Source organism: Cupressus sempervirens, chromosome 6 (genome assembly GCF_028749045.1).
Source record: "Cupressus sempervirens isolate cs-2001-9-10 chromosome 6, ASM2874904v1, whole genome shotgun sequence".
Taxonomy (NCBI): Eukaryota; Viridiplantae; Streptophyta; class Pinopsida; order Cupressales; family Cupressaceae; genus Cupressus; species Cupressus sempervirens.
Window position 1 is genome coordinate 121629438 of NC_143123.1, and position 13810 is coordinate 121643247.

Sequence of the window (13810 nt, forward strand, 5' to 3'; positions counted from 1 at the left end):
TTCCAATTCTATGACTTAGAAAAGGTTTGGAAATAGTAAAACCTAAAAGGAATATAGTAATATATATGGTTTTATGGTTATTTCCTAAAAGTTGCTAATGCAACTTTACAATTTTTGCATTGACAACATTTGGGTGAATTATGCATTTTGGCTTGGAGGGTATGGAAACTGAAAGGTGTTAATGGGAACATGATATATAGGGTATAAAAAACCTATTAAAGCCTAAAAAAATCTTAGATTTGACTATTTGTAGGATTTTCCCATCAGGAACTAGAAGGGTCACTTGGCACATTGTCACAAACTTGCTCATTTTGGGTTGTTACTTGGGTCCATCACCCTATCCTCTACTTCAGGATTGATCCTAGGTTAGGGGTGGATAGAAAAGACCTATAAAGGTATTAAATAATGTAATAAGGCTATCGAAGCCTCTAAAAGATGTAAAAGGCACTAAAAGTGCAATATTTTGTAAAATTGCCAACATTGGCAATATAAGCCAAAATGGGCTTCATCAAGTCATGTAAAGGATCCAAAGGGAAGTTTCATTTGGTTTTGAGAGTCTAGATGAGTTTAAAACCTCATTCCCACATGTGGGAGACAAGTTTGGATAGTCAAAATTGATTGCTCCAAAGGTGGATTTAGTGTTTTCTCTAAACAAGAGTTTCATTTTACATTGGAAGTCATCTAATATAACCAAAGTGAAGGTGTTTGAACCATTTTGGGATTCTAGAGACGTTGCAAAGTAAGATTTCTAGAAAGCCATAGGGTAAAGGGGCTAGAAAGGAGGGTATGCAAACTTGCCTAGGGCTAGATTTCTATGCTCCTTTCAAACACTTATTTGCTATTTTCATTGCCTAGCCAGGTATGCAAACTCACCTAGGGCCTCTTGGGAAAAGAAAAAAAACCTCTGAAAAACAAGACAAAAATACATATTTACACTGTTTATACAGTCTATTACTTGATTCCAAAAGGCCATCATTTTTCCACCATTGGAATTCAAGTTATAGAGGTTTCTTTGTTGATTGCTTTGTATAGACTAGCGAACTGGCAACTTTAAAAAGATTTTTCAAACTAGTAAAGAAACTGATAAAAAAAACTCCTAATCTTTACCAAAGCATCTACATTCCATACACTATCAAACCACATGAAAAAAACAACCCTATCAATCCATTAAAGGTGTGGATGAAGGGTGAACTCATAAAATTGTCATCAAAATGCCTAGTTTGCTCTTCATTCCAATGCCAGAATTCGTACAAAAACATGTTCCAACCCTCAAACTGACTTGGATTGGTCTTAAATACCTCTTACCCACATGAATCAATAGATCTTATAGGTTTCCAACTAATTCTTGAAGCCCTTATAAAGTTTTAGCACTTTTTGTTAATGTTGTCAAGCAACTTTGCAAACTTGCAAAGTTGCCAAGTGCAACTTTTGCACTATTGTGCATTTAATGGCTCCATGACCTCAAACATGGTTAAATGAACCTATTTACATGTAATTAAAACTTTTAACATTTTTTTCCATCTTTCCCATCCTCCTAGGGTCTTGGTCAATGTTTGACCATTCTAGGCTCTAACAAGCAATTTAAGCAATTTTGCCAACATAGAAGCAACTTGGGAAATCAAACACAACAAAAACCTATTTACAAACACAACTCACACACTTGGGGCTTTATCACATAGCCCTTATTCATGTGGTCTGGCCAAGACCACTACAAGCCAAAAATGATTTAGGAAACTTGGCATATTTCCTAGGTGCTCCTGCACCAACAAAGCTCAAAGCCAATGGGTAGAAGTCAATAGTAGGAAGAAGAAGTTGTTGACTACTAGCCCCTTTTTTAACATGGTTACTAAGAGAAAGTATAAAACCAATGTGGAAGGTAAGAATTATTGTTTGGGTAGGAAGAATAATAAAGAAATAAGAGAATAGGCAAGTAAAGTTGATATAGTAAATGGGAGACAGTTCACCATCTAGGAGAGTTGTAACAAAAGTTATAAAGGAATATCATATCATAGAATATTAGAGGATTGAATGATCCTCATAAGAAGGATATTTTGCGGAATGTGGTTTGGTAACCCAATTTGAACATTTGGAGGGACCCTTGTGGAGAAGGGTAGGTATTTAGTTTAATGGTTTGAATCTATTCTTGAAACAATTCATTTGCTGAATGTTTATTACTTCTTGGGGATCTACTTTGACTCCTCAAATCATTGGCATCAAATCTAGTAGATCTATTGAGAGGTGCAAAATTAGTTACTTGTGTTGTAGATAGTTATATTGAGAAGATGCCTCCAAAAAATATATATAGAAGGAGATACAAGAGCTGATATAAGCTACTAAAATAATGGATAGAGAGTTGAGGAAAAAAAGAGACTAAGATGCAATAAGGTAAAGAGAAGTGAGACAAGTAAGCAAGTAAAATGCAACCATCTTGGAAATCTTGGAAGCTTTGGAAAGGATTCCTGCGAGGGATGTGCATGAAGAACAAGAAAGTGATGCTTAAGCACTTGAGAATCCTCATGGAGAGGATGGAGGGGACTTAGATCTTGAAGAAAGAAGGATGATAAGGTTGTTGAAGATATTTAAATGTGGTAGAAGAAAGACAATAACTAATTTCCATATCTATCATAGCAAGATAGATAGTGAAGAGGTTTTGCGGTTGATAGATTCCCAAGAGAACTATTATAATTATGGAGATATAAGTGAAGTAAAATAAGGTAAAGCTATACAAAACATAGCTAAGAGGGACAACATTGAAATGGTGGAGTAGTGTAATGGAAAAGAGGTTTTGTAAGGGTGGAAAAAACATGACCAAATGGTGAAGGATGTGCCTGTTCCATCAAATAATACAATCCAAAAATAGAGGATAAGGAATAACTTGAAAGAAAAGGAGATGTGTTTGATGACCTACATAGAGGAATTTCACAAGTTGAGCATAAGAGGTGGATTAGAGCATAAAGATGAAAATGTTGCAAGGTTTCTTAATGGGCTCATATAAAACTTGCAAAATGGGATTACCGTGATTTTTCCTAAGACGCTTAGAGATAGTTTCCAATTGGCTATAAGTGCATAAGATATGGTCAATAGGAAGAAAGAGAGACAAGAAGGTGGTAGAGGAAATGCAAATAGAGGAAGGGGAAGAAAAACCAATAATATGGGAAGAAATGATAGTTTAGTTTCATATGAAATGGTGAACAATTTATATTTGGAATGGTCACCACACAATAGGCCGTATAGAGCATCACATGTAAGTAGTGATGATTTTCTTAAAAGATAGATGACTATGAGCATCACATGTATAGAGAATCTCCATTAAAATATGTTTGCTGGTGTAAATCTGTGAGGAATAGTTGGTCCCAATTCAGTTGTGTGTCAATATTAGGAATATGACCAATTAATGCGACAACCTCATCATATGTCACTTGAACAAACTTGTACATCAACTTTATTAGCCCTCTTCTTTGGTGACCTACAAATGAAGAATTAGCACCATAAAAAATCTAAGATAAGATTTAAAAAATGTGTCCTATATCTAATATAAATTCAACTAATGTATCTAGATTCTAAAAAAATAAAAACTAAATCTCATCACTTACACATCATAACAATACGGTCCACCTTAGTCATGTGATAGTCTTGGGGAAGAGGTTGTAACATTGTATTTGGATCCAATTGATCACTTTTTATCTCTCTCCCTCTCTCCCTATTCAATCTAATGAGCCAACTGGATCTGCTTGACATTTTAATGTCTCAAGTATTGCCTCATGGTCTAACTCGCGATCTTTCCAAAGAATCTTATTATGTGGTTTTCCACCATATTTTATCAAGTGGACATTTGATGTGACAACAAGGTTTGAATAATGAAGAATCTTCCTCTCTATTTGCTAATCCTCAAATAACCACAAGTTAGGATTCTTCATAGGATATCATCTAAGCCATGTCCCTATTACAACCACTGCACCGACATGGTACTCTAAACCTTCACCATCTATAACCGAGTGATCCAATTTTTGTTTGGCTTCAACACAAAAACACAAATAATAATTTATCCCTTCTTCATTGTCTTCAGGTGCAATAACAACAAAAACATGCCCTGCAGTGACAAATGTACAAAATGCGGTCATTAATTTAGAAAATACTTAGGTAAAAGTTATAAAGTTACATATTGAAATTAAAAAGATATATATATATATATATATATATATATATATTACCAGGTTGCACTAGATCTGACAAGTGGTCAAAGTTAATAGATGAATCCATCTCTACCATTTCCAGTGCTTATGGGGGATGATAGGTGTCAATTGGGTCCAACACCCGTATATCCCATTTGTCCACCCATTCAGTTGACTCACAGTCATCCCAATTTTTCTCTGCACATGATGGACAATAGCATGCAATTTTTTGTGTGTGGATACTCCATGAACCTGCATCAAAGCTTCTAAAAGAGTGTAACTCACTAGATCCTGTTAGTGTGCAACAATCCTGATATAGTGCAATGTTAGTATTATCTATCAACCAAAAAAATCTACAAACTGTAGACTCACCTTCCTTACCTGGACCCATTGTAGCGTTACACCATTGGATGATGGATTTTGCATCTATCAATATTGCTCCATCTTTGTACTTTAGTTCTTCACAAGCCAAAGCTCTTTTAATGCATGCGCTTGCACCATCATGCTCTCCCTTACCATGACCAACCTCTGTGAAATTCCACATATATTGAATTCTACACAACCTGTGCATCCTGCTCAACCAATAGAACATTCGTGCATTCTTGAATTGAGATGCACAATTGTCTGACCAAATAATGTGCTGACAATATGATATGCCCCTGTTAGCCAAATCTTCATAAAATAGTTGAAAACAACCATGTACGAACTCCGTAGAATGTGATCGATCATCACTGATGTAAAAATGGTACTCCCTCAAAATCTTCCTATCATTCTCTGTACTTGTAGATGAATGCATGAATGTTATGTGAAAAAATATGGAAACTTGTTGAGATGTATAATACTTTGCTTGCACCTCATTTTGTGGTTGTAGTGTGTAGTTCTCTGCAAAATCTACAACCAAAACAATGGTATCCAATGGAAACATATCCTTGCACAACTTGAATTGCAAATTCAACCATCGAGCTCTACAGGTATGCCTTGCATACTCGTAAATAATCTTTTCACAAAAAATCTTCATGAACTCATACACTGGAATCTTTTCAATGACTAGATCACATCTTTTACCATGTTTTCCATCTTTTAGAGCATATGTCACTGTCTTGAATTTTTCGTAATCTACTATTTCATTTCCAATTGCATGTGTACTATCCATATGTTGACAAGTTGATAAAAGTTGCAAAGAACCACAAAATAAGCACATACCATCCAAGCATGATGTCTTGTAAAATTGTTGGCCGTCCCCTATTTCACATAAAATGTTGGATATGAATTCCCTTGAAGATATTGGTGGCTCTTTTATGTCACAATTCTGCAAAACAAACTGAGAATGCAAAACTATGCAAAAATGCCTAAAAACATTAAAATGGTTAGAAAATTCAATATGTATCCTACAACAACAAGTTGTGCATGTGTGATTTATCTTCACATAAAAAGGTTTACCCATCTCAAAAAATCTTTGACTTATTCGAATTTGAGGATACATACCAATAAATTTTGCAAAAAATTGTGTCTGAGTTGAGTCCAAAAAATGTTTCACATGTGGCTCGCGATTTCAGCTACCAATCCTCCTTCTTACAACATCTCTTTGATTAGGAGAAACACATGTATTATTTTGACAAAAATTTGCGACCAATGATTTCAAGGCTTCACTAATTTCTTATCCTTTTGCGGTAGTCTACCGCTAAATGTCCATAACTCATTTTTTGTTGGATCTTCTAATCTCTCACGCCTTAGCATGGCTCTCCTTAGGGTACCTCTACCAATTTTTAATGTTTTGCTTGTCTTTCTCATGAGTCGAGCTTTCTTCATTTGGCTACTTAATATTGTCAATGTGAGTACTCATCTTGTGATATTACTATCTTTGGTGCATAATTTAGAACCCACTTTGTCATAAGCACTCATTAGATTCTTTACAATATTTCTTTCATTTGAATCGTCCATCGTTTTTAGCCCAAGAATCTTCATGATAGGCCTAAATTTCAAATTTCTCATCATTTCAACAAATAATTGGCATTGACCTGTAATATTTAATTTTTCAAAAAATAATCTCCACATACTATTAACTTTTCTTTGATAAGTACGCTTGCTAATCTTGTCAGGCATTGATTTCAAAATGTTATTATCAATATCAATCAAATATTTTGGTCTTCTAAAACAAATTTTAGAGGGTGTTCTAATCTCTTCAATTCTCTCAACATTTTGGACATAAATATAAGGTTGAGTGTATTGCCTACCTTGAACCGAAGATGAAGTGCCTTGGGAATAAGATGTAAAAGATGGAGTATCACCTACTTGATGTGTTGATGTTGTGCTTTCAACATGACATGATGGAGTGTGTATATCGTTAGATCTACAAATTAGTCTCTTCTACATGAGAGGATGATATGCCTTCAACATTGGAAGATGGTACTCCAACATTGGAAGATGGTGTAGCAGATGATATGACTGCAACATTGGAGGATGGTGCAGCTTCACAATTCAATTGTCTTCTTGAGCATAACAATCTCATTTGTTCTCTTTGTCTTTCTAATTCTTCCTCTTTGTTTCTTTGTACTGGTGGTTCTTGATCCTCTTTGAAAGTCAATTCTTCATTATTGCTTTGTAATTTTCTTTGTTCATGTAGTAATTTCATTTTATCTCTTTTAATTGCCAAATCTCTCTCCCTCTCTTCATTTGTTTGAATCTTTGGTTTCTTCCTTGGCATGATGATGATTTCTACATGTCAAATTATTCAAACATTTGAATTACTTAAAATGTGTAAATTACAAATTATTCAATTACATATAAAAATTATAATTATTTGAATGATTACACAATATATATCAAATGACTTGTCAAATTTCTAACCATTCCGAAATAACATTTCATTCAAACATACAATTTTCAATGAATTCACTATATATTAAATAACATGTCAAATTATAATCAAATTTGTATCTATATATTGACAAACAATATTTAAAATGGATTGCACTAACCTTTTCTATACAAGAAATATTCAAAAAGTCTTCAAATCACGTATCCAATGATTGAATTTGGTGTTTGCTAACTTCCAAAAGTGTTGAAATAGTGTTTGCTATGTTGAAACTTGTGATTTCTATCAGAATAACAAAGTGCATAACAAACCAAAAGCAAGAAATGGATGAAATGGGCCCCAAGGTTGGTTTTTTACCATTTTTAGGTATTTGAGATAGTGCGTACGCACTATAAAGTGCTTACACACTATAGTGTGTACGCACTATGTGAATCACATCACTCCCCATCCTCCCTACTCTCTCTCCCATCCCCTCCCTCTCTCTCTTCCTACTCTCTCTCCCCTCTCCCATCCTTTACTCTCTCTCACTCTCCCTCTCCCACCACCTACTCTCTCTACCTCTCTCACCCTCTCTCCTCTCCCATCCCCGACTCTTTAGATCTCTCACACACTCTCTTATCCCCCCTATCTCTCTCCCTTTGCCTCTCTTACCACCTACTTTCTCTCCTCCATCTCCTACTCTCTCTCCTCTCCCATCCCCTACTTTGTCTCTCTTACACACATTCCCATTCCCCTATCTCTCTCCCTCTCCTACTGCCTACTATCTCTCTCTCTCCCATCTTGTACGAGCTCTCTCTACCACCACCTACTCACTCTCACACTCTCTCTCATTCCCTACTTTGTCTCTCTTACACACACGATCCCATTCCCCCTCTCTCTCTCCCTCTCCCACTGCCTACTTTCTCTCCCTCATCCCTTGCTCTCTCTCTCCTCTCCCATCCCCTACTCTCTCACACTCACACTCTCTTCCATCCCCTACTTTGTCTCTCTCTCATACACACTCCCATCCCCCTCCTCTCCCATCCCCTACTCTCTCGCACTCACACTCTCTTCCATCCCCTACTTTGTCTCTCTCATACACACACTCCCATCCCCCCTCTCTCTCTCCCTCTCCCACCGCCTAATTTCTCTCCCCCATCCCCTACTCTCTCTCTCCTCTCCCATCCCCTACTCTCTCACACTCACACTCTCTCCCATCCCCTACTCTATCTCTCTCTCTCACACACACACTCCCATCCCCCCTCTCTCTTTCCCTCTCCCACTACCTACTTTCTCTCCCCCATCGTCGTACTCTCTCTGCCACCCCCTACTCTCACACTCTCACACTCTCTCCCATCCCCTACTCTCTCTCTCTCTCTCTCTCTCTCTTTCATAGATACACACACTCTTATCCCCCCACTCTCTCCCTCTCCCTCTCCCACTCCCTCTCCTACTGCCTACTCTCTCTCTCTCTCTCTCTCAAGTTCTCTTTCTTCCTCTCTACTTTCTCTCTCTCCCATCCCTTACTCTCACTCTCTCTCCCATCCCCTACTATGTCTCTCTTACAAACACACACTCCCATCCCCCCTCTCTCTTTCCCTCTCCCACCCCTTACTTTCTCTCCCCCATTGTCGTACTCTCTCTCTGCCACCCCCTACTCTCACACTCTCACACTCTCTCCCATCCCCTACTCTCTCTCTTTCATAGATACACACACTCTTATCCCCCCACTCTCTCCCTCTCCCTCTCCCACTCCCTCTCCTACTGCCTACTATCTCTCTCTCTCTCAAGTTCTCTTTCTTCCTCTCCACTCTCTCTCTCTCTCCCATCCCTTACTCTCACTCTCTCTCCAATCCCCTAATAGGTCTCTCTTACACACACACTCCCATCCCCCCTCTCTCTTTCCCTCCCCCACCACTTACTTTCTCTGCCCCATTGCTATACTCTCTCTCTTTGTCACCCCCTACTCTCACACTCTCACACTCTCTCCCATCCCCTACTCTCTCTTTCACAGATACATGCACTCTTATCCTCCCACTCTTCTTCTCTCCCATCCCCTACTCTCTACATCTGTCACACACACTCCCATTCCCCCTCTCTCCCTCTCCCTCTCCCTCTCCCACTGCCTACTTTCTCTCCCCCATCCCCTACTCTCTCTCTGCTCTCCCATCCTCTAATCTCTCACACTCTCTCCCATCCCCTACTCTGTCTCTCTTACACACACACACACACACACTCCCATCCCCCCTCTCTCTTTCCCTCTCCCACAACCTACTTTCTCTCCTCCATCATCGTACTCTCTCTCTGCCACCCCCTACTTTCACACTCTCACACTCTCTCCCATCCCCTACTCTCTCTCTTTCAGAGATACATGCACTCTTATCCCCCCACTCTTCTTCTCTCCCATCCCCTACTCTCTACATTTGTCACACACACTCCCATCCCCCCTATCTCTCTCCCTCTCCCTCTCCCACTCCCTCTCTTACCGCCTACTATCTCTCTCTCTCTCTCTCTCAAGTTCTCTTTCTTCCTCTCTACTCTCTCTCTCTCTCTCCCATCCCTTACTATCACTCTCTCTCTCCCATCCCCTACTCTCTCTCATGCTCTCCCATCCCGTAATCTCTCTCTCTCTCTCCCATCCTGTATGAGCTCTCTTTGCCACCACCTAAGTTCTCTCTCACACTCTCACACTCTCTCCCATCCCCTACTCTATCTCTCTTACACGCACACTCCCATCCTCCCTCTCTCTCTCCTCTCCCATTCCCTACTCTCTAGATTTGTCACACACTCCCATCCCCCCTCTCTCTCCCTCTCCCACTCCCTCTTACACCACCTACTATCTCTCTCTCTCAAGTACTCTCTCCCCCTCTCTACTTTCTCTCTCCCATCCCCTACTCTCACTCTCTCTCTTCCATCCCATACTCTCTCTCACACTCTCTCCCATACCCTACTCTCTCTCTCTCACCCCCATCCCATACGAGCTCTCTCTGCCACCTCCTACTTTCTCTCAAACGCTCTCCCATCTCTTACTCTATCTCTCTTATAAATAAATACACATTCCCATTCCCCCCCTCTCTCTCTCTCACATTCCCTGTCCCACTACCTACTCTATCTCTCTTACATGCTTCCATTCCACCTCTCTCTCCTTCCCACTCCCTCTCCCACTGCCTACTATCTCTCTCTCTCTCTCACTCTCTCCCTCTCTCTCCCATCCCTCTACCATTGCCTACTCTCTCTATCTCTCTCTCCCTTCTCTCATTCTCTACTCTCTCTCTCTTTCACACACACACACACACACCCATCCCCCCTCTCTCCTCTTCCATCCCCTACTTTTTCTCTCACTCGCTCTCCCTCTCCCATTGCCTACTCTCTCTCTCTCTCTCTCTCTCTCTCTCTCTCTCTCTCTCTCTCTCTCTCTCTCTCTCTCTTTCTCTCATACGCACATTTCTATCCTCCCTTTCTCTCCCTCTCCCACTCCCTCTCCCACTCCCTCTCCCATTGCCTACTCTCTCTTCCATCCCCTACTCTCTCTCGAGCTACTTTTTCTTCCCCCTCTCCCATTCCACACTCTCTCTCTTTCACAGACATGCACTCCCATCCTCCTCTCTCTCACTCTTTTTCTCCCACTCTATCTCCCATCACCTACTCTCTCTCTCTCCCTCATCCACTACTCTTAATCTCTCTCTCACACTTCCTCTCTCTCCCATCCCCTACTTTCAATCTCTTTCCCCTATCCCACACTCTCTCTTTTCCACCCCCACTCTCTCTCACACTTCTCCTCTCTCACATCTTGTACTCTCTTTGCCACCCCTACTCTCTCTCCCATACTATACTCTCTTTACCACCCCTACTCTCTCTCCCATCCTATACTCTCTTTTCCACCCCTACTCTTTCTCACTTTCTCTCTCTCCTCTCCCATCCCTAATCTCTCTCTCTCTCTCTCTCACACACACACACACACACACACACACACACACACACATGGCCATTCCCTTATCCCCCCCAACCTAGTTCTCTTATGCAATTTAGGTCTTAATAGGGCGTGCACACTATAGCGCGCATGTGCTACTAAGAAATCATTTTTTAGATAGCGCATGTGCGCTATAGGGTGCATGCGCTATTGAAAGCTTATTTAAACCCGAGCCTAAGGCTTGGTTTTGTCTTGAAAATCCAACCCAAAGGTTTGGAGTTTATGAACAGGTCTGAGACGTGTTTTCCAGCAAACATACCAAAAATGATTATTTTTTCTTGTGTGCTCCCCTTCAAGATTCCTCATGCTTGGGTATCGATAAGATTAGGTTACATAGCATTATAGGTCTTTGTGTTAGCTATCTAACCATATAATTTATTTTTAATTTGAACTATTTCAAACCTTTTAATCTATAATTTCTTTTGAATATATGTTCATTTAAAAAAAAAAAACCACCATGTACTAATTGGGCTATAGATTTTAGCTCGTTCATCAAATTTTGCAACAACTTAGTTTTTTAGAAACTAGACTCCATTCTACACACTTTGAAAAAAAAAGTTTTGATTTTAGATTAGTTTTCAATTATTTCTAGGGGGAGCACACAGATCTTTCACGTTTTTGGGATGTGTCTAGTTAAACAAATTATTAAAAAAAAATACACATTATAAAATTATCCAAAAAATTTGGGATAAACTACATAGTGTTAAGTAACTTTTGACTAGAGTGATTAAAGAATTTCAAAAAAAAAGTTAAAATTTTAGTGGGGCCACACTTTGTACTATGTTATGTTTTTTTGGAATAAACAGTACCAATTTTTGTGGCCCCCTTTTTTGAGGACCTAAAACTAAACCATTTTGAAAAAAAATTAGTAGTTTATAAACTAGATTCAAAGGACTACGACTTTTTTTTTTTTCATATCTTAAAATTCTTGTTGAAGTTCAAAATTTGTAGATTTCAGGAAAAAGGTGTCCACTTATACCCCCCTTTTGGCACCACAACTTTGTGCACTTACCCATTGACAAAATTATTATATGAAAATTATTCTTGTGGTAAAATCATATCCCATCCTTTTGGTTTATCTCTAACCAAGCATCTTAGCAAGTTTCCCAGACTGTGATTCACAACTTCTATTTGTCCATCAGTCTATGGATGATGTTATGAATTGAACTTCAAATTTGTCTTCAACTTCTTCCACAATGTGCACCATAAATACCCAACAAATTTGGTATCTCGATCTGAAACTATACTCTTTGACAAACCATGTAGTCTCACTACTTCTCTGAAAAACAACTGTGTCACATGAACAACATCACCAGTCTTCTTGCAAGGAATAAAATGTGCCATCTTTGAAAACCTATCAACCACCATAAAAATAGAATCATGTCCTCATTGCATCCTCGATAATCCAAGAACAAAATCCATATTGACATCTTCCCACTGCTTCTCTAGTACATGTAATGGCTGATACAACCCTATATTCTTCTTCACTCCTTTTTCCATCTGACATACTCTACAACTTTCTACAAAATTCTTCACATCTTGCTACAACTATGGCCAGTAATAATTCTTAGCAGCTAAAGCAATGGTCTTATCTCTGCCAAAATGTCCAACCAATCCTCCACTATTCTTTTCCTTGATGAGATTCTCTCTCATTGAACTTCTAGGAATGCACAAATAGCTTCCTTTGAACAACATACTATCTTGGATCATAAAATCCAACCACTTTGTCCTATTGAATGTAATAGGTTCCATACAAGCCTTCCACACTTCACCAAACTCAAGATCATCTGGATACAAAGTACCAAGTTCCTTGAACCCAACCACCTCTATCTACATTTTTATCAGCAAAATTTATCTTCTATGAAGAGCATCTGCAACTTTGTTAGACTTCCCATTCTTGTGTTTCAAAAAAAATGTATAACTTTGCAAAAACTCAACCCACTTCAAATGCTTTTGGTTCATTTTTCCTTAACTATTCAAATATTGCAAAGCTTGATGATTAGTATACAAAAAAAACTCCTTAGGAAGAAGATAGTGTCTCCACTTCTTCAATGCTTGAATTATAGCATAAAATTCTTGATCATAAACATAATATTTTCTTTTGGCATCATTCAATTTCTCACTAAAGTAAGCAACATGTCTACCTTCTTGGCTCATAACACCTCCTATTGCAATACCACTAGCATCACAGTCTATTTGAAACACCTTGTTAAAATTGGGAAGTGCTAAAATAGGCTGCTCAATAACTTTCTATTTCAATAGATTAAAGTTCTTATCTACCCCTATAGTCCACTTAAATTCTTTCCTACCCCCTCTCATTATTTCAATCAGGGGTTCACAAATATTGCTAAAACCTCTTATGAACTTTTTGTAAAAACTAGCCAGTCCATGAAAAGATCTTACCTCTATTGCACTTCTTGGAGTAGGCCATTCAAGGATAGCCTTCACTTTCTCTAGGTCCATTTTTAGACCTTTTTCTGAGACTACAAATCCTAGGTCAGCAACTTTTCTTCCCTCAACTTCTCAAACACCTTGCAAATATGGATCAAATGCTCCTCTAATGTCTTACTAAAGATCAAAATATCATCTAGGTAAACAATGAAAAACTTACCCAGAAACTCCTTAAGTACCTAATTCATGAGCCACATGAAAGTGCTAGGTGCATTCGTTAGCCCAAAAGGCATGACTAACCACTCGTACAATCCTTTTGTCTTGAAAGCAGTCTTCCACTCATCACCTTCTCTGATGCAAATCTAATGGTGATCACTTTTTAGATCTATCTTTGTGAAATACTCAGCTCCACTCAAACAATCCATAATATCATCCATCCTGAGAAATAGAAATTTGTACTTGATTGTGATCTTGTTGATAGCA